The 19,529-nt window shown below is 36.2% G+C and overlaps 1 long non-coding RNA gene across 1 annotated transcript in view; it reads right to left on the reverse strand.

The window, feature by feature from the left end:
* Window positions 1–19,529, reverse strand: part of LOC121658264 — a 52,012-nt gene that overhangs the window by 18,569 nt on the left and 13,914 nt on the right. The window contains exons 2-3 of the long non-coding RNA XR_006013909.1: window positions 18,909–19,079; window positions 12,310–12,902 (exon numbers count right to left, since the gene is read on the reverse strand). This is a non-coding gene — a long non-coding RNA (uncharacterized LOC121658264). The remainder of the gene's footprint in view (window positions 1–12,309; window positions 12,903–18,908; window positions 19,080–19,529) is intronic.

Raw genomic sequence — 19,529 nt, forward strand, 5'->3', positions numbered from 1 at the left:
AGAATTTGGATTTTTATTATAATGTGGGTGTACAGTATTTGATTAAATACTATTCTGTTAATAAATAGAGTATTATAGGATATATATAAAATAAATTCCCATATTTCACTAGTTTCTCTTTTGTTGTTAGAAATTTAATATGATAACCTGTAGTTTTCAGGAAAAAAAATATTCTTCACAACAAAAAAAATTCTTACATTAATCTGAACTATACTTTGTGCAGAACAGATATTTCAATAAAAGAAGTGAACAGATATATATATAATTCTTTGGAAGATATTTTTTCTATATTCTGGAAACATGTATCTTTCGACCTAATTTCACCTAATTATGCACTGACCATCTTCATATAATATAAAAATTACAGTTTCAAGTCAATTACATTTATAATGTAAACAATAAATAATAATATTAAATGATAATTTTTCAGAGGAAAAGTGGTTATATAAATATGAAAAAAAGTATTAAGCTATTCTGATATAAACTAACAGTATGGTTGAGGTAAAAGACAAAACTTCACTTTGAACAAACTTGACTCTTTAATGTAGATGATTTTTGAATTCTATAATCCATTAAATATTCTGCATATTGGCTTTGCCTCCTGGGACTTAATATCTTATCTCACTGGAGGGTGAGGGAGGATGTGGATTTGGAGAAAATTTTATTACAATCATTATTCTAATAAACCATAGTTTATTTTTCCATTACTCTCCATTTCCTCTCTTATGAGAGAACTGGAGGAGTCTTTCTATCCAACCCTTTTATTACAGCTTTTCCCTTCCTTTTATGCCTTGACTTTTTGTATAAATTGCTCCACTGCAGTAACGGCCAAAACTTGACAGATGCCCTCTAACACAATATTGGAATATTAAAGAGAAACAAGCACATTCAGGATCTTCATGCAATGACTTCTTCAGTATTTCCCAGCATTAGATTTGCATTTTCTGTGGTTGGTTCATTTATTCTGCTATTCTCATTTGCTTTTGACTTCTTTTAAGTGCAGTGCTTCACACATATGTAGTTCACAGAATCATGGAAAGGTCTGGGTTAGAAGGAACCTTAGAGATCATCGAATTCCAGCTCCTGTTCCACTGTACCAGGTTATTCAGACCCCATCCAACCTGGCCTTGAACACTTCCAGGGATGGGGCATCCACAACTTTGGGCAAACTCTTCCCATGCCTCACCATCCTCACAGTAAAGAATTTTTTCCTAACATCTAATCTAAACCTGCCCTCTCTCAGTTAAAAGCCATTAACCCTTGTCTTATCACTATCTGCCCCATAAAATGTCCCTCTCCAGCTCTCTTGCAGGCCCTGTTTAAGTACTGGAGGGCTGCCCTAAGGTCTCCCCAGAGCTTTCTCTTCTCCATGTTGAAAAACCCAAACCACCAAGGTTTGTTAATTTTAGCTTGTTGCTTTCAGATATCTTCTTCAATTTATCAGATCACTTTTTATACAAATTCTACCTATTTTGAATAAAACATTTCAAATATCTTTGCATTCATCTTATGGTTAGATGAAACTACTTTCTTTTTCCTCTCTACTTTGCTGATATGAGACACTATCAAAGTGTTAATATTTTAGATGCACTGTTTCCTCTATCTGCACTAGCCAAGTTACCCTGGCAAATAAAATAAAATCTGTTCCACACAGAAAAGAATTAGACTGGCAGACCTGACATTTCAAAAATGCATACCATGTCTTTCCTCTTCTGGGACTTTAACCACCTTTTTCAAATTGCCCGTTTGTTCAGAGAGTGCACCTGTTTGCACAGTAATTATTCAATGGCCCTACAGACTTTAATATCTTTAATCTGTTGTGTGGAGTGCCTTCAGTGGGGCTATTTGGGTACACACATTCAGAAAATCATGAACATAATCTAATAAGGATCAACATCCTTCTTCAGTCAGTACTTCCATAGATTTATGGAGAAATATTTTTTCCAGCTGTCATGTCTGTAATACATGCACCCTTATGTACACCAAAAGTCCTTGGTTCTAGTTGATGAAAACTATTTCAGTTCAATTTCTCAGTTCCACTACCTGATGCCATTATTTAAAATAAGTAGGGGATCTGATGCTACAAGAGACATTTCAAAAATCAAACAAAACTAAATTTAAAAAAAAAATCATAAAATGCAAAATTATAGACAGTTTATATAAGCTTCCTTTCACTGAAAATACTTCTCTCTCTGTTACATCTCAAAATAATGAGATTCAGGTTGGAAGTTTGAGTTGCATGGAAGAAGAGGAAAGATTGAGTCTCTGAAGATTTTATGCAGAACGAATTTGCAATACATACACATACTAAAAATCTAAAGGCCTATATATCAATCAAAAGGTAAGACACAGATTACAGACTGTCTGATATGTAACACTGCTTGTCTATGATAAAAAAAAAAATAAAGGAGAAAGAAAAGATAAAAATGAAAAAAGAGACTGCAATGAGGCAATGGGGATCCAGCAGAGAGCACAGAATCTTTCTTGAAGCTACTGAGTTTCAGGTCACAGTTGGACATCCATAAGACTGAGAACAGGGAAAATGGTGTTTAGAAGAATCTAAAGCTTCTGTAGCAGTCTATATTACCCAGAGAATGTTTCTTTATAACAAAAGAAATATTTTGGTGCATTTCAATTCTCAGTTTTCACTGTGCTTTTCTAAAGCCTGTCAAATTCTCAGTTCATTAAATCTATCATTATGCTTACTTACAGCTTTCACTGATGCAGAGTTCTATTTTGACTATTTTTTTCTCTATTTTAAACATCTAAACATGTCATCTGAAATCTCCTCTTGATGACTAGTCCCGCATTTCTCAGTATCAGCCCTTACATTTGAACACAAAGAACTAGAGTCATTGATGCCATTTATTACTCAGACAAAAGGAAAGGTTCATTAACTTTGAAAACAGACTGTGGTCAGGCACCAAATTCCACCAGAAAACTAGATAGAATTTGGTACAGTTATTTCCAGAATTGCTATTTGAAGTTTTATGCAAGTTGCATGTATGCGCAGGGATTTTACAGGCATATACGCAACGTATGTAAAAGGAAATTGAGATCTGTTATTAAGCCTTCTAGTTATAGTTGTGAATTACCCATCCCCTGCAGAGTAACAGTTCCTTCAATCATATAGTTTATTGTACTCAACATTTATTGCTGAAGCATGATCAAAAGTATATTTTAGAAGAAACTTAGATGGTGTGGTAAAATAATATTGAACTATAATCCAGATGGCATCAAGATGCGAGGATTACAGGACATTTCTTTCATCAGAAAGAGCTGTACATTAAGTTCTCAGTTTATTCTCTACTTAATTCTATCTAAAGTCTTGTTCCTATAGCAACTGAATATACAGATATGCCTGAAAGAATTATATACCAGCAGGCATTCCCAACTCCAAAGTATATATTGCAATTTAACACATCTTTGGGCAGGAGCTTCCATTTAGTAACTGCAATAAAATCCTCTTGTCTTTCCATTCGGGGGGATTACAGTCTGTCTTCTAACATCCCAGGAGTTTTACTGATATTCAGAAGCATCTCTAGCTCTGCCTCACCAGAGGCAACTTCATTATTTAAAATATAGTCATCAAATTCATTTGGAAATAAAAACAGCTACTTAGTCACAATATTAAAAATGAAAGACTGGATTACATTTCCCAAGGTCCTTAGAACCATTTCCTTTCCATGGAACATCTAAAATATATTTACATCATGAAAATATTGTGATGGAAAAAGTGATGCTTGACAAGTCAGAAATTCAATTTTTTTCTTGTCTTTAAGAATAACCTTCTCATCAAACTGAAGTAATTAGTCTTCTTTCCTTCATTATACTTCCTCAATGATCTAAGACATTGGTATTAAGAAGCATTTAGATATAATACACAGAGAAATGAAGGATTTATGGAAGTTAAAAGCAAGAGCACACATACTAAGCCTAGAGGTTACAAGAGACGCTGGAACTATCACATGCTCCTTGAGTTAATTTTGAATTCTTTATGAATAGTACAGACGTACCACAATATCAGCTATTATGCATAAATTGAGTCAGGATCTGTTGACTTTATTGTTTTCTCTGAAAGCCATAGAACACTTGACAGATTTCCAAAAATTAAATCCCAAGTAATAATTAGGTCTTTTAACATTTAAAATCTTCAAACTACCTTCTCCAGAACATTCAGCAGATCTTCAAGTAGAATAAATATTTCACACCTAGGAAATTTGCCATAGGCTCTGAAAAAGAGACTTCTTTTTCTCTCTCTCTCTCTCTTTCTCTCTGCTAAACAGGAGAGTTATATTCTAGAGAAGTGTTATATCAATGAAGCTATAAACTCAGTCTCACAAGTGCAAAAGACATTCTTTCATCTGTTCCTTGAGACTCCTTGAAAGGCTGCCATTTAATCTACCAATCCAGGCCCTCAACGAGCTTTCTGCAAACTTCACTTTGTAATTTCTAGGATCACAAGAAAATAAATAAATAAAGTATTAAATCTTGATCTTGAACTTGTCTCAAGAGAGTTTTAGTCCATTTTGAGATGGTCTTTCTGGAAACATAGCTGTTAGATGACAGTTCTTGTCCTATTTCTAAGCAAAACTATTTATTTTGAAGCAGCACCACCACTTACCTGCTGTTTGAGAGGAATTTTATCAAATATGCACAGTCATGGAAGTCTGAAACAGTCAAAATGGTAGCTATCAAAAATTGTTTTTAAAAAAGCCTTGTCTTGATTATTCATATATCATTCCAAAAATTATGCCAGTTAAGAAAAAGAAAGGGAAAGTCAGCAAACATGCCAGCAGGCAGACAGAGAGCAGGTGGGTTATTTATAGCTTTGGTTTTAGTAGATTGGAATAGGGCTTACAAACAAGGTCTTCTGTCAACTCCTTCTCAAAATGATTTAGTTAGAATTTAGCCAGGCATAGAGGTCCTGTGGAAGTCACTGCAGTGATGCTCCATGTGATAATAGAAGATAAAATACTAGGCTATAGAAATTACATTGATCATGCTCAGTCCTAAATACTGTTAACTTTAATTTGACACACACTCAACACTCATTTTTTTCTACTCTTACCACATTGATTTCAGTAGGGCTAGTCATGATTGATTTGGAGCAAGTCAGATAAGTCCCAACCTTTTTTCCTTTAGTTCAGGGAACTTTACTCCCTGAACTACAGAGCAAGATATCAGTATTTACTGTCTTCAATTTCAAGTATAGAATTCAAATTTGAGACTCAGCTAACCCCCAAAAACTACTGAAATCAGCCACAATGAAAGTTCCTTAATTAGCCACATTTTCCATTTCCCATGGAAGAGTAGAAGTCTCTCTAACAAAAACTGCTGATGAAAGTACTACAGTCTTCAAAACAAAATACCAAGAATGTGGAACACTGCAGATTGCAAATTATTCTCAGGTGAATATATCAGGAGATGCACAGGTCTTAGAGGATGAGATGTCAAGCACACTACCTGACAAACATGAATAAGTATTATGATGTAGTAAACAACTCTTACTCTATTCAGTGCAGCATTGGGTTCATCAGTCTTCCACTGACTCCTTTTTTGAATTGAAAATCTAGCATGCAAATAATCCGTCTGACTAATATTATAAAACAAAAACAGGTCAGGAGACCCAGGGTTTAAACAGGAGATGATAATCAGAGGAAAAGTGAAAAAATGGAAACACTATGAGACTACAAAGTTCTGCATCCTCCATGGTTAAACAGGAAAACACTGTGGGCCACAGGCAGAAATAATTTTTCAAGCTAAGAAATTCATTCACTACTACTTTAAAAATCTAACTAATCAATTAAGCATAAAGATCTTCAAGCTCATTAAAAGTAAGAACTCTATCCCTTAAGGATCAAAAAAGCTGGGTCACCCCAAACTAGTAAACAGCTTCCCATGACGACAAACCTCTGTTCTGAATATCAACTTGCATCAGACACATGCTACATCTACTGTGTAGAAGAGATTTTATTCGAAATCCACTGATTTGAACTCATCCACTAAATCAAGACAGAATTAAAATAACATGTTGTTTAATCAGAAGCTGTTGATCTTTCTTTTTTAGGCCTTCCTGGTTTCCTTCCGCCTCTGTGGACTTCATGTTAATGTTCTAACTTGCATGAGGATTATTCAGTCTTTCATCAGGCCATTAAGGGTGGGGAATTAAGAGTTTTACAACCCACAGCACATTTTTATCTTCAGCAAGGATTTGGATAGGAAAAAAAATCACAAAATGACCTTGTGTTAAATAAGATGAGAAGCAGTAAAGCATTTAGAATATTTCTATGCAGTTTTATATTCTCTTTTGCAACCAGCCATCTGTTTCATCTTAATCTAGCTACATAAAAGCAGGTGTAGGCCAAAGACCATTCCTGGAAAGGATAAGGGCTTCAGGCCAGAGATACAGATGCTGAAACTCTAGTCAAGCAATGAAGACAAAACATTAGCTACCTTCCACAGGCCTGCCATATGTTAAAAAAGGAGCTTCTCTTAGGAGATGGTCTGGGTTTTGCTTATTATTTTAAATCAATATTTATATTTAGAAGATATATAAAATAGAATACAATTTTACTCTTTTGTTCTGGTAGCTCTTTTTACCTGGAATTATGAGAAAATTAATGAGAGTTATACGCAAGTATTGTCAAAATTCATGAGAACACTTGTACTGGGAATTCCCAGCAGGCTGTAGTGCTTTGCCCGCTCTCCTTTACCTGCTCACCACTACCAACTGCCCGGCAGCACGCAGTACCTTCTCTGTAAGACGCTTGCAACAAGGTATCATAGGATTAAATTAATGTTGTGCCTACTTTAAGCTCTCCTTATCCCCTAGAGCCAGTAATGACAAGTGAATAGGGCATAGCCTGAAAGTTGCACCTTCTGACAGCAGATTCTCAGGCCAGTATATGCCATCAAATTTTGAAATGTGGTTATTTGACACTCAGGCCATGTGTCCAGTTGGACTCCTGACAAAGACTTCCAATTCTCAGATGATCCACGGGAAAATTCAAGGTATAAATATAGTACTAAGATTAGTAAGTAAGAATTGAATTTATAGTTCTAAATAGGTGCTATACCCAAAAAAGATCTTCATCATGGGCAAAAACAACTTACCAGAACATACTGACAACTGAAATTTAGACTACCTTATAAAGATATAAGATCCTCAAGTGTTAATACTCTCTGGGAAATTCCAGACATCCACTTACCTGACAAATGAATTCTGCTCTCATTGACCAACACCTTCAGGTCCTCTTCCGCCAGACAGCTTTCCAGCCACTCATTCCCAAGCCTGTAGTGCTGCAGGGGGTTGGTGTGACCCAAGTGCAAGACCCAGCACCTGGCCTTGTTGAACCTTGTACAACTGGCCCCATTGATCCAACCTGCAAACTTACTGAGGGTGCACTTAATTCCCTTGTCCAGATCATTGATAAAAATATTAAACAGGACTGATATTAAACATATGACTGCTGTTGGAATACTTTTTCCTTTCAGATATCCACTGCAGAGTGAAATAAAAATATATGAACATGCAGCATTCTGCTGCTAAAAGTTCTACAGGCAATGCAGAGACATAAAGAACTACTGTAGCAAACTTAACATTTAAATAAAATATTTTGCCAGAGTGGATCAGATATAAATACCAACCATAACAATCTTGCAATTCACATATACACAAAAAAAAAATAGAATAAACATTTGCTAGTATCTCTCTCAGCCTACCTGCTCCATAAAATTTTTTCCAGCTATATATTTAAAAAGCAAATAAGCTGTTGCATGTTTCCAATCAAATACAATTCAATACAGACAAAGCCATAGCATACATACATACAGATACCACAGAATCAGCACATGCTAAAACCATTTCATCATCCTTCCTTAAAAGAGCAAAAATATATATCAGTATTTTCAAATAGCGGATGAATGAATCTTAGAGTAAATCTTTGTAGATTTTCTTAGGATTCAGAATGCAATGGTAGTGGTAATTTCAAAATAGGAAGGAACAAAATTATTTTAGTTTGCCTGGAAGGCAGCAAACAGTACAGTAATAAACAAAAATTGCTATTTCACTTTTGGAATAAACTTAGCTTACTGTGACTAGTTAAAATTAACATGCTTATTCTTTTGAGCCAAGTAGTTTCTGAAATAAATTTTCTATTATGAATACAATTCCAATTCTACACATACTGAATTTCACAAGGGAAAAAAAGTAATCTTTACACTCTGGGGCATACAAAGTAAAATCTGCGAGTAAACACACTACTTATTTTAAAGCTGTATATTTTGACACACTCTTACTACTACTTATATAGTGTGGAAAAGTACATAACATTTTTAAATGTTTCACAGTATAAACCACATCAAAAGAACTCTATTCAGTTCAAAAAGCAACTGTTGCATTCACAGTCACTTGGCAGTATGACTGCTTTCTGTTTACAGTACTGTTCTAGTGAGAGGAATATTAATTTTCAAAATCCACTATTTAAAGAACAAAGCATTTAAACATCTAAAAATTTTGTTAGTCTTTAAATAAAATGAAAAAACCAGAAAGCATCTATACAAAAAGATTTCTAAATTCACCTGAGAGCTGTTGCTACAGACTGTTTTAATGTCACATATTTATAGTAATAGCTACAGAATACTCTCCCATTTAAATACCTAAACTCCTTTCCTAAGATGTCAGAATTAGACCCTCTGGACAGCATCCCAGGTTAAGCCAGGGAACAATCCAGAACTTGCCTACAGAAACAGCGAAGATGAGGACATGCTTTTCCCCAGAGGTCTGGGAAACAAAAAAAACACCTCACTAACTCAAGGCAGGCTTTTTGCCATAAGACTGTAATGATTTCATCTTTTGTGGTTCACACTCACAGATTACCTAATACATAAGCAATATCTAGATTATGCAGTCAGAAGCACAGATATAGCCAATCAAGAAAATGTGTGTGAAACAAGCAAGGACGCCAAGTTGTCCCTGTATATAAAGTAAAAAGACAGAAAAGAGGACTGGGAATACAGTCTAAATCTCTTGGCACAACCTAAGTTAAGCTTTAACTTTTCTACTCTTTTAAAGAGCTTACTGCAATGTCTGTTTAGAAAACCAGTGAGGTTTGCTATGCTCCTGGCTGTTGCAAATATATCTTGTTTGTTCCAGAAACATACAGGGTATGATTCAAGATAAATCATGCATCAGACTTTTCAGTCACATGACTGGGGATGTGTTCGGCATGATGCTCCCTGTATGCTCTGTGCAGAAACGACTCAGAAGCAAGTTACACATTTTTCAGTCCAAGCAAGGGACATGACAGCAATTAAAATCACTAACATTGGATGAGACTCAAATACATTTCATCCATCTAGATCTGATGGATGTTATGGAGTAATAGTTGATGATTGATCAATATCATAATATAATATCACATCATAATATCTAAAAAGATCTGATGAAAACAATGTATTTAAAAAAACAAAAAGAAAACAAAAAATTGGCCTAGTTATTTCATGGAAGTGTGTGTGCTCACTGGCAATTGCAAGGATTCTTATTAAACAGTTCTTTCTTTGAGGCTTGAATACTTTCCCAGAGAACAGCACCAGAATAAGAAAAAAACCATTTACACAAGGAACTCCCATGTCTCCTGCTTCTTGCTGATTTGAGATCAGTGTGCAGTTAAATTTTCACATATGATTTCAGATCTTTTCAATACTTTGATAAGAATTAAATATAAGAAAATATTTGGGCATATAAAAGTTACCTTAATTTTATCTGCTTGGTCACAAGTCTGAAAGTTAGGATCCTATGACAGGACTCCAGCAACAAAGCTTTATATTTTAAAGGGTATAAATAATATCATGTTCACCAATCAGAAGGATGTCTAGGAATAACCAACAGGAAGACTAAGAAATGCAGAATATATACAAATCTATCCCTTTTCTGGCATACCTTCAGTAAAGTAGGTATCAGAAGGAAGGTAACTGCCAACTGCTTCTCTTTTAATAATTAGGAGATAAATATTCTATTGTAAAATGCAGATGGAGAAAAAAGAAAACATAATTTACACTACAGTGCAATCTAAGAACACTTATCTGTGAAATGGAAGATGCTAATTCATTTTCCTCTTCTGCCTGAGGCAATCCAAATACAGTTTTAATGATGCATCCTCATCACCAAATTGTAGCATTCATTGGTGGGACATTCCTCATTCCTCCCAGGTGATGTTCAGAAAAAACAAGACATCTCACCCACAACCCAAACCCTATCAACTACTCAGACTATATTTTGAGCTCTGTGTTCTGACTTTTCCCCAAGAAGATCAGTGTCTCAGCTGCCATGCTTTTAGACGCCCTGTACTCAAGGATCCTCTCTCACTTTCCATGACCAAGAGAATTCAAAGTTATTTTCTTTACATTTCTCTTACAATCCAGTGGATAGTAAAATGACAGTTTTGAACCTCAATCTCCTTTTGCTACTTCAGATATTTAAGAACCAAAATGAGCAATTAATTTTCTTCATTACAGATTTTAATATTCTTTCACAACTGCTACTAAGCTCATTAGACAGGCTATAAGGAACCTCCTGAAGGACTGTAAAGATACACATGCTGGGAACTATGCAAAATATGAATAACTAGAAGTCAGTGGGCACATTCTATGGAAAAGTAGACATATCCTTTGACAGCCTAATTTTTTATAGGCTCTTTCAATCTTTAAAATACCTTTTCACCCTTGAACTGAAAAGCTTAGTCAAAATTCAATCAACATAATAAAATACAAACCCACTTGAAATAGTCCTAGTGGGTCAAACCAATACATCTTAATAGCCCAATATTCACCTTCCAAGAAAAGGTTCATTAATAGACACCTTTAGAAGTAAAATAAAGAATATACCTCACTATAGCATGAATTTTCAAACATATTTAATCTGTAGCACTCTAAAAATTTCTGGGAGCCCTCTTGCCTTCTTTAAAAAAAAAATCCAAAACAACAAAACATAAAACATTTCTTTGGTATCTGCCACTTACCTAGCACCACCAAGGCTGGCTTCATTTGTAGATTAAACACCACTGTTACCAAGTAAACAATTTCAGGTTTCAGCAGTCTCAGACTAATTCTATGATTGTGACAATTGATTACTATCTTCCTTATTAAAGATCTATTAGACATTATTTGAGGCAATGATTTAGGTTTGTTCCTCATTGAGTGGAATCTTGCTCCTGTAGTTTATGCAACAATGGAGTAAGCAATGACCACAACGATTTATCTTTGTGTGCTATGGCTGTGTCTTATTATATCATACAATACCCTGAGCTGGAAGGGACCCACAAGGATCGTCAAAATCCAGCTCCTGACCCTGCAGAGTACAGCCCTAAGAACACCACTATGTGCCTGATAATGTCTAAACACTTCTCAAACTCTGTCAAGTTTGGTGCTGTGACCACCTCCCTGGGGAGCCTATTCCAGTGCCTGACCACTCTCTGGGTGAAAAAATTTTTCTATTACCCAGTCTAAACCTTCCCTGACACATCTTCATACTATTCCTTAGGGTACTGTCACTGATCACCAGGAAGAAGAGATGAGATCCTGCCTTGTTGTTTCCCATTATGAGGAAGCTATAGATCATGATGAGGTCTCCCCTCAGTCTCCTCCTCTCCAGGCTGAACAGACCTCAGCCACTCCTCTTTCTGTCTCCCCACAAGGCCTTTCACCATTTCTGTTGCCCTCCTTTGGACACTGTCTAATAGCGTAATATCTTTCTTATATCATGGCACCTAAAACTGCCCCCAGCACTCGAGGTGAGGCTGCCCCAGTGCAGAGCAGAGAGGGACAATCCCCTCCTTTGCCCAGCTGGTGATGCTGTGCCTGATGCAACCTAGGACATGGTTGACCCTCCTGGCTGCCTGCGCAGAGATGTAACTTGCCATCAATCAGGACCCTCAGATCTCTTTTTGCAGTGCTGCTGTCCAGCCTCTTGTTCTCTAGTCTATCTGTACATCTAGGGTTACCCCTTCCCAGGCACAGAATCCAGCACTTGCCCTTTTTAAACTTCATATGACTGGTGATTTTCCAGCCCTCTATTTTATCTAGGTCCCTCTTCAGGGCCTCCCTGCCTTCGAGGGAGACAACATGTCCTCCAAATTTACTATCATCTGCAAACTTAGTATTCCTTCAAGTCCTGCATCCAAATTGTTTAGGAAGATGTTGAAGAGCACTGGCCCTACAGTGGAGCCCTACAGTAACTGGTCACTGGCCTGATATTATCCCATTCACAGTAATCCCCCTTTGTGCCCAACCCATGAGACAGTTACTCACCCATCATATGATGTGTTTATCCAGCTGAGTAATTTTGTTCAGAGGGATACTAATAAAGACAGTACAGAAAGCTTTAGTGAAATCCCAAAAGATCACATCAGATGACTTCCTTTCATCAGCTGGATGGGTAACTTTGTCATAAAAGGAAATCAGGTGTGACAAACAGGACTTTCATGAAGCTGTGTTGGCTGTTACCAATGACTGTGTTGTCTTTCAGGTGATTTCCAATACCTCCCAGAATAATCTTCTCCATAATTTTACCAGTCACCAAAATGAGACTGACAGACCTGGAATTTCCAGGGTCATTTTTCTTGCCCTTCTTGAAAACTGGGACAATTTTCTCCAGCTTCCAGTCAACTGGGACCTCTCCAGATTCCCAAGACCATTCAAAACTCATCTAGAGAGGTCTTGTGATGACATCAGCCAGCTCTTTGAGTATTCTCAGATGAATCCCATCAGGCCCCACAGATTTAGAAGGATCCAGCTGGAGCAGCAAACGCCACACAAGTTCAGGGTCAACTGGGAGTTTATCACTCTCACAGCCATGGTCTTCCTGCTCAGGATGCTGGGACCCCCATAGCCCAGGAATGATGCTGAAGACAGACACAAAGAAAGCATTAAACACCTCTGCCTTGTCAATGTTCCTGACTGTGAGGTGACCATCCCCATCCTGTGATGGGTTGATGTAATTTCTGCACTGCTTTTTGACATTAATATATTTTAAAAACCTTTTTATTGTCCCCCACAGTTCTCAGCAGCTTCAAATCCGGTTGAGCTGTGGCTACACAAATTTTCTCCCTAGACTGGCAAGCAGCATCTTTGTGTGCCTTACATGTTGCCTGAATTTGCTTCCACTGGCCATATGCTTTCCTTTTTTGCCAAATATCCGTAAGAAGATTCCTGGTCAGCCAAGCTGGCCTTCTGCATCACCTGCTTGACTTCTGACAGTTTGGAATTGCCAGGTCCTTTAGAAGGTGGTGCTTAAAAACTGACCAGCGCTGATGGACCCCAGCATCTTCAGAAGGACTTTCCCAGGTAACTTCCTCCTCACGTTCTAAAAAGTTCCCTGCTATCTACAAGCATATCAGCTATTTACTGGGCCCTTCTAATTCCCACTTTAAAAAAAATAATCCCTACACAACTACTACTAAACTGAATGGATGGATTACTCCTGCAAAGATTTTGAATTTAAATGTGTTACTGTTAACATATATATAACTCCTCATAGAACTCTTTTCCTAACTGCATCCCAAACTAGACCTTGTGTACTGCTCAAGGCTAAAATCGAGAGATACTGAAATTTTTTCAGTTCCATTAACAGAGATTCTGAAAAGCAATCATTTATGAAATTTAAATGTCTGCATCATCAACCATCGGAACACTCATTGAGTCAAAATAAGCACATTGCATAATTCTAAACATCTGCATTTCATGCTTTTTAAACAGTAAATTTCTCTGCTTATTAAGTATACACTATAGCTCAAAGCCAATAGATATTAAAAAAACCCCACACTACTGTAGTATATATTGAGAACAAAGCCCCAAACTCTAAATGAGTCACACAGAATATTTTTAAGGCCTTTTAGAATAAATTTTTTAACCAATGTTTCACTTAAAAGGCTGATAAAACATGAACTATAATATGAACAATCCTGTTGTTACCAGTTTGCTTCCATTGTTGAGGCAACTGCCTATTTCCTCCAGCTAGCAACAATAACAACCACACACGCCATTTTAGACAAAACAATATGAATAGTGTGCCCAGTTAGATAAAAAAATGGTCTAACTTCACCAAACAGAGAGTGTAAAGCCAGTGGTACCTAGGTACAATGGTGACCCATTGAGTAGAAGTAATTACATAAAAATTGTTAATTTGGGGAAGACAAGGATGGAGGTGAGGGGGGATAAAGATGAATCAACAAGAAACAAGACCAGCAAAATGGAGAGAAGTCAGGGAATAAAAGAGATCTGACACCTGTAGCAAGCTACTGGCCATTAGGTTTGTCTGGCTCATCTTGTTCATGCTTATGAATGCTCTGTGTGTTTTTGCAGGTGTCTGCAATGGCTGGCTGTCCCTGCCATATGTGTGGTTGTGTCTGTATATGTGTGTGCCCACAGGGAAGCAGTCTGGCTAGAGACTGCCTGGAAACTGAGAGAAGCTGCTATCTTGCATCTAGCAAGGTTCATTGGATTCAGCTACCATCAAAACAAGTTATTTTAAACTATTTTAACTCTGAACTGGCTAACATTAACTTCTTTAATTTTGTGAGATAAATTCACGCTTCCTCTACCACTAAATATGAGGAAAAATGAAAATAAATGATCATATGATCCACTGGGTTTTGTGACTCTTCTATAATATTTTTCTCCCTCATCAGTTCACCAGAGAAATATTTAGCAATTTTTTGGTTATTTAAACACACTAGGATAGCTATAAGATCATTCAAAAGGGGAAATAAAAAAGTAAATTGTCTAGACATTTAAAACAAATGGATGTAAGCACTGCTCTATGCTGTATCCATTAGGCTTGAAGAATCAGGACAGAATAAAGTTTGAGTTGATTATAATATGTAACATAGAGATATCAATTCCATCTGCCAATAACAAATGATGGCCAACCACTCTGCTCAAATAAGAAACCAATATATTTGAATATGTCAATACATTTTGAAGCAAGCATCCACAATCTTTTTGGAAACTCTACAAGGAATTTCACAGTTAATTCCAATGAGAGAAACAATTTCTTATTATCAGTTCAGCCCCATAGTTTCTGGAACAAATATATGCCTATCAACTTTAAAACAGTGTTCATGGGAATATATGAGAATACCATGAATTGTGAGAGTTTTTAGATTGGATTTTGTTTGAGTGTGCTGTGCTATAGGACAACATCTATTGATTACTCTTTCTAATGTACTACAACAGCGCTTCTTAATCACAACAGGAGGAGAATGCCCAATAGCTAAGAGAGCATCAAAAGAAACATTCCAAGAATTCTGCATCAAACTTAGCAAGCTTACTTTTATTATTTATTGGAGTTGGTTGGTTGGTTGATTGGTTTGGTTTCTTTTAATTTTTTTTCTTTTTTTTGCCAAGTCAATTTAAAGTAGTACTTCTACCAGTACTGGTGGAAAAGACAACATTTACACAGTGCTTACAGAACAGTATTTTAACTACACTAATATTTCACCCTCAAAAAAAATACTTTACAGATGAGAAAGTGAAATAGTTTTACATTTTTCAGTTAAAAGCATATTCTAATTTGTTGCAATGCAAGTCCAGAAATAATGTACCTGAAAAAAGCACGTATATCAAATGTTAAAAAATACCTTTAAAGTCTAGTAGACCAGCCATCTCATGCAGGTAAAATTCTACATAAGAAAATATAGAAAGTTTGGAGATGAAGGCTAAAGATGAAGCAAGATGGATTTAACATTAAAAGAACCTAACTAAAACCCTCAGTCTATAGATAATATTTCAAGTGATGACACACTAATGATTTATCTTACAATTAGTGCAGCATCTTTTGATCTACATGTGAAAACTTGTCTAGAAGTGACTGAGTCAATAAAAGTTGGCAAAATTTTTTAAGAAATACTAGTATACAATGTACATTATATAAAAAGACAGTTCACTATACAATATAGCAAGGATGTTTATGGAAGAAGCAAATGGGAGAGACACTGGTTATTGTATTCCATGATCCAAATTGTGTTAAAGGGAAAGATGCCCATAAGCTTTTCCAACTAATTAGACATTGTTAATACTCATAAATCAAGCAAAGTCAGTGCATCATTTTAGAAGTTAAAAATTCTAGTTCTTAACAAATGCGTTCATATTCCAATTCACATTCTTTGCTCACAGAAAGACTTTTGCTGAATTCAAAGGGAAGATTACTATCAAAACCATTTATTGTTTAGCAATTCAGGTTTTAAAGAATCTATACAGATATGTTTTTTTACATAGGAAGCAGAAGTTCACCCCTAACAGAGATCCATTCTTTTCTGTTAATTAGAAGAAACTCAGAAAAATTTACAGTAGTCTCTAGTCAGAAACAAGAGTAAAAAAAGTGTATCTATTAAGTGCATTCAATAAGTCAACTGTACACCAGTTTGAATGATAATTATCTCAATAATTTTAGAATTACTTAAATTAGCTCTTTGTATGCACCATATATCTTAATTCATACTTTCAATGTTTAAGTGAGTCAATGAAACAATATTACAGGCAGTGAACTGTCAGAACACTCATTAGATAGCAAACAGGAAGACTTGAAGACTGTATTTCTCACTTCAAGCTTGATAAATGGATGACCTGTATAGTATCGTCAAATAGTTTTGCTTATTTATAGTTCAAATTCTGTATTTCAAGAAAATTTTCATTTTAACTCTCTTTGTAGAGTTAAAATCTCTACAAGTCTGCAAAATTCTACCTTTATCCTAAACATTTAAGGAAAGGCTATTTTTGATTCTTGACAACACAGATCATTAATAGTCAAAAAGATGGGGAAAACATTTTAATTAAATATGCTATTATTGTCAGCAACAATCACAACACAAAAAGTTCTGATTCTGTTCTTTCTACTTTACACTGCAGAAACATATTTGAAAAGATAATATATTACTATAGTCACAGCTTCAGAGATGGATGGCAGTTGAATAGGGAAATAAAATAGGATTATTATTTCATATAAGAAAAGTTTGTACTATAATAAGGCAAAACAATGAGACAAATGTTTACTTCACTTAGAAAATTAATATCAGCAAGTTTTGGCATGGTTTTCAACAGCACTGATCATCAAGTCCCACCAACTTCTCTAATGTTCATGCTTAGCATTTAGTTTTCTTGAAAAAATCAGCCTTTTTTCATTTGTGACCTAGCCTGCAATCACTGCACTTGAATAACTTCTCACTGAACTCTGTGTCTGGTTCACCTGTACTCAGCTGTAGGACCTGAGTCCTTGCAAGTTCTTCAAGACAAGATATATCTAACTCATTCTCTTTTTTTTTGGAAGGAAAAAGCATGTATTTGCCTAAGAAGATTTTAAAGATGTCACAAAAACTTCACATTGATAAAAGACAGAGGACAGAACTAGATTGCATTGGATCTTCAGTATGACAGGTCTTTTCTATAGTAGCCACTGATCATTTACAAGTGCGAAATAATTTGAAATTAATGCAGCAGCCTTGGGTACAATATAGTCCTTCTGTAACCTGCCTCCCTTGACACAGATCTAAGCAGGTATATATTTAAAGACTTTTTTTCCTAAATAAAATGAACAGCCTAAATATGATGTCCTAGTGTGCTACTTCAGGATTTGTGATAATAAAATGTCAAAGAACAAGCTGCAAGCTGGTTTTTTGCTTGAGATACTCAAAGAATTAATTTTATGCTGGCATATACTGTAATTAGAAATAGCTCTGTGCATCATGATTAAACTAGTATCTATGGAAACCAAAGCAGACTAGAATAAGTGTAAAAGGAGAATAGTGAGTAAGCCAATCATAAAATTCCTTTAACCTGTTTATTTTTAATCTTTCTCGTAATGCAATTGGAATACTAAGGGTCAATACTACTTTCTTTTTAACCTTTGTATGTTTGGAAAGAACAGTATTCTTTCCAGACTACTTCCTAGGTATTAGTTTTGTTTTCACTCCAGAACTTCTCTACCCACACAATCTTAGGTGTTAAAAGCACACCATTTTTAGCGATCCATTCTGTATTAAATAATCGTATATATTTATCCCTTTATGAAATGAGAACTCCATGTTTTCAACAGCCGAAAATCTCCATGGTGCTCTATCCCTTTAGCTATTCTGACAGCCATCTGCTGAACATATTCCAGTTTAGCAATCTCCTGATGGCCATGGGGAAAGGATGGACATATCTCTGAGCTGTACTCACCTGATGCAATCTCAAGTACTGAATAAGAGAAAAGAATTACTTCCCTTGCTATGCAGGCTACACATACTGTGACCACCAAGCAGGCAGACAGCTTTCATGACACAGTGCTGACTCATGTTTAAATTCTCACTCAGCCTTGGGTCTTTTATGAAAGAGCTGTTTTGTGGCAAGTCACTCACCAGCCTATGCTGTTGCATGGGGTTATGCCAGCCCAGGTATGTCTGTTCTTACCAAATTTCCCCAGGTACCTTATAGTCAGGTTAGCTGAGGTCCTTTTGAGTGCTAGCCCTGCATATAGCCCAGCATATAGGCTGACTCAGTTTGCCACCCATTTTGCTGTCATTCACAAAGAAAAGGGCACTTTCCCTCATCCAGGTCAATGATGAAAATGTTAAGCAATATTTGCACCAGTATCAGCCTCTAAAGTGCAGCCACTCCTTAGACATCATGCAGTACACCGCTGTTCTTTGAGACATACAATGCAGCCACTTTCCCACCCGTGTTGTGGCCACTAGTCTGTAACGCTTTAAGAAACTATGTCAAAATACTTGATTAAGTCAAAGTAAACAAAATTGTTTACCTGTCATCCCCTCATCTACAGAGACAGGTGCCTCATTACACAATGTAATCAGGTTAGTCAGACATGGTTTGTCCTCAGTAAAGCCATGATGGCTGTTACAAATCACATTATTTACCTTGCTGTGCCTAACAATTGCTTCGCGGAAGATTCATTTCATAATCTTCCCAGGAACAGAGATGAGACTGTCCTGTGTACAGTTCTCTGGATATCCTTCCTTTCCCTCTTGAAAGTAGGCATATTAATTAGCTTTCTCCAGTTCCTGAGGACCTTTCATAATCACCATAACCTTTAAAGAAAAATAAGAAATAGCAATATTAGATGCACATCAATCAGTCTCAGTTTGCTTATATGAACTCTTAACTCGGTCTTCCTCTCACATAGTTAGCATTCCTCTCCCCCAAACTTTCTCAGAAGGCACAGAGGTCTGGCAGGCTAGTGACCAGAGGCCCAAAGAGATCACCTTAAGATTTTCAAATCTTAAAATGGAAAAACAGTAGGTATATTAGCTATATTACATATAAGCAAACTGTACCTGCCTTTAGACAGGGACAATTTATGACACTCAGTGTCAATATGTGGTACATTATTGGGTCATATATAACATAAGAGAACTGTTCAGAAAGCACACTTATCTCAGAAGATGACTGTGGAAGGGGATCTGGTCCAAGGATATGCCATTCTCTGGGCTATGGCAAAGGATGAATAAACATTAATATCAGTACTTTCAGAGAGACTT

Source organism: Corvus kubaryi, unplaced genomic scaffold (assembly GCF_017639235.1).
Source record: "Corvus kubaryi isolate FWS band 111438036 unplaced genomic scaffold, C.kubaryi_AGA036_p1.0 split3-131, whole genome shotgun sequence".
In the NCBI taxonomy this organism is placed as follows: Eukaryota; Metazoa; Chordata; class Aves; order Passeriformes; family Corvidae; genus Corvus; species Corvus kubaryi.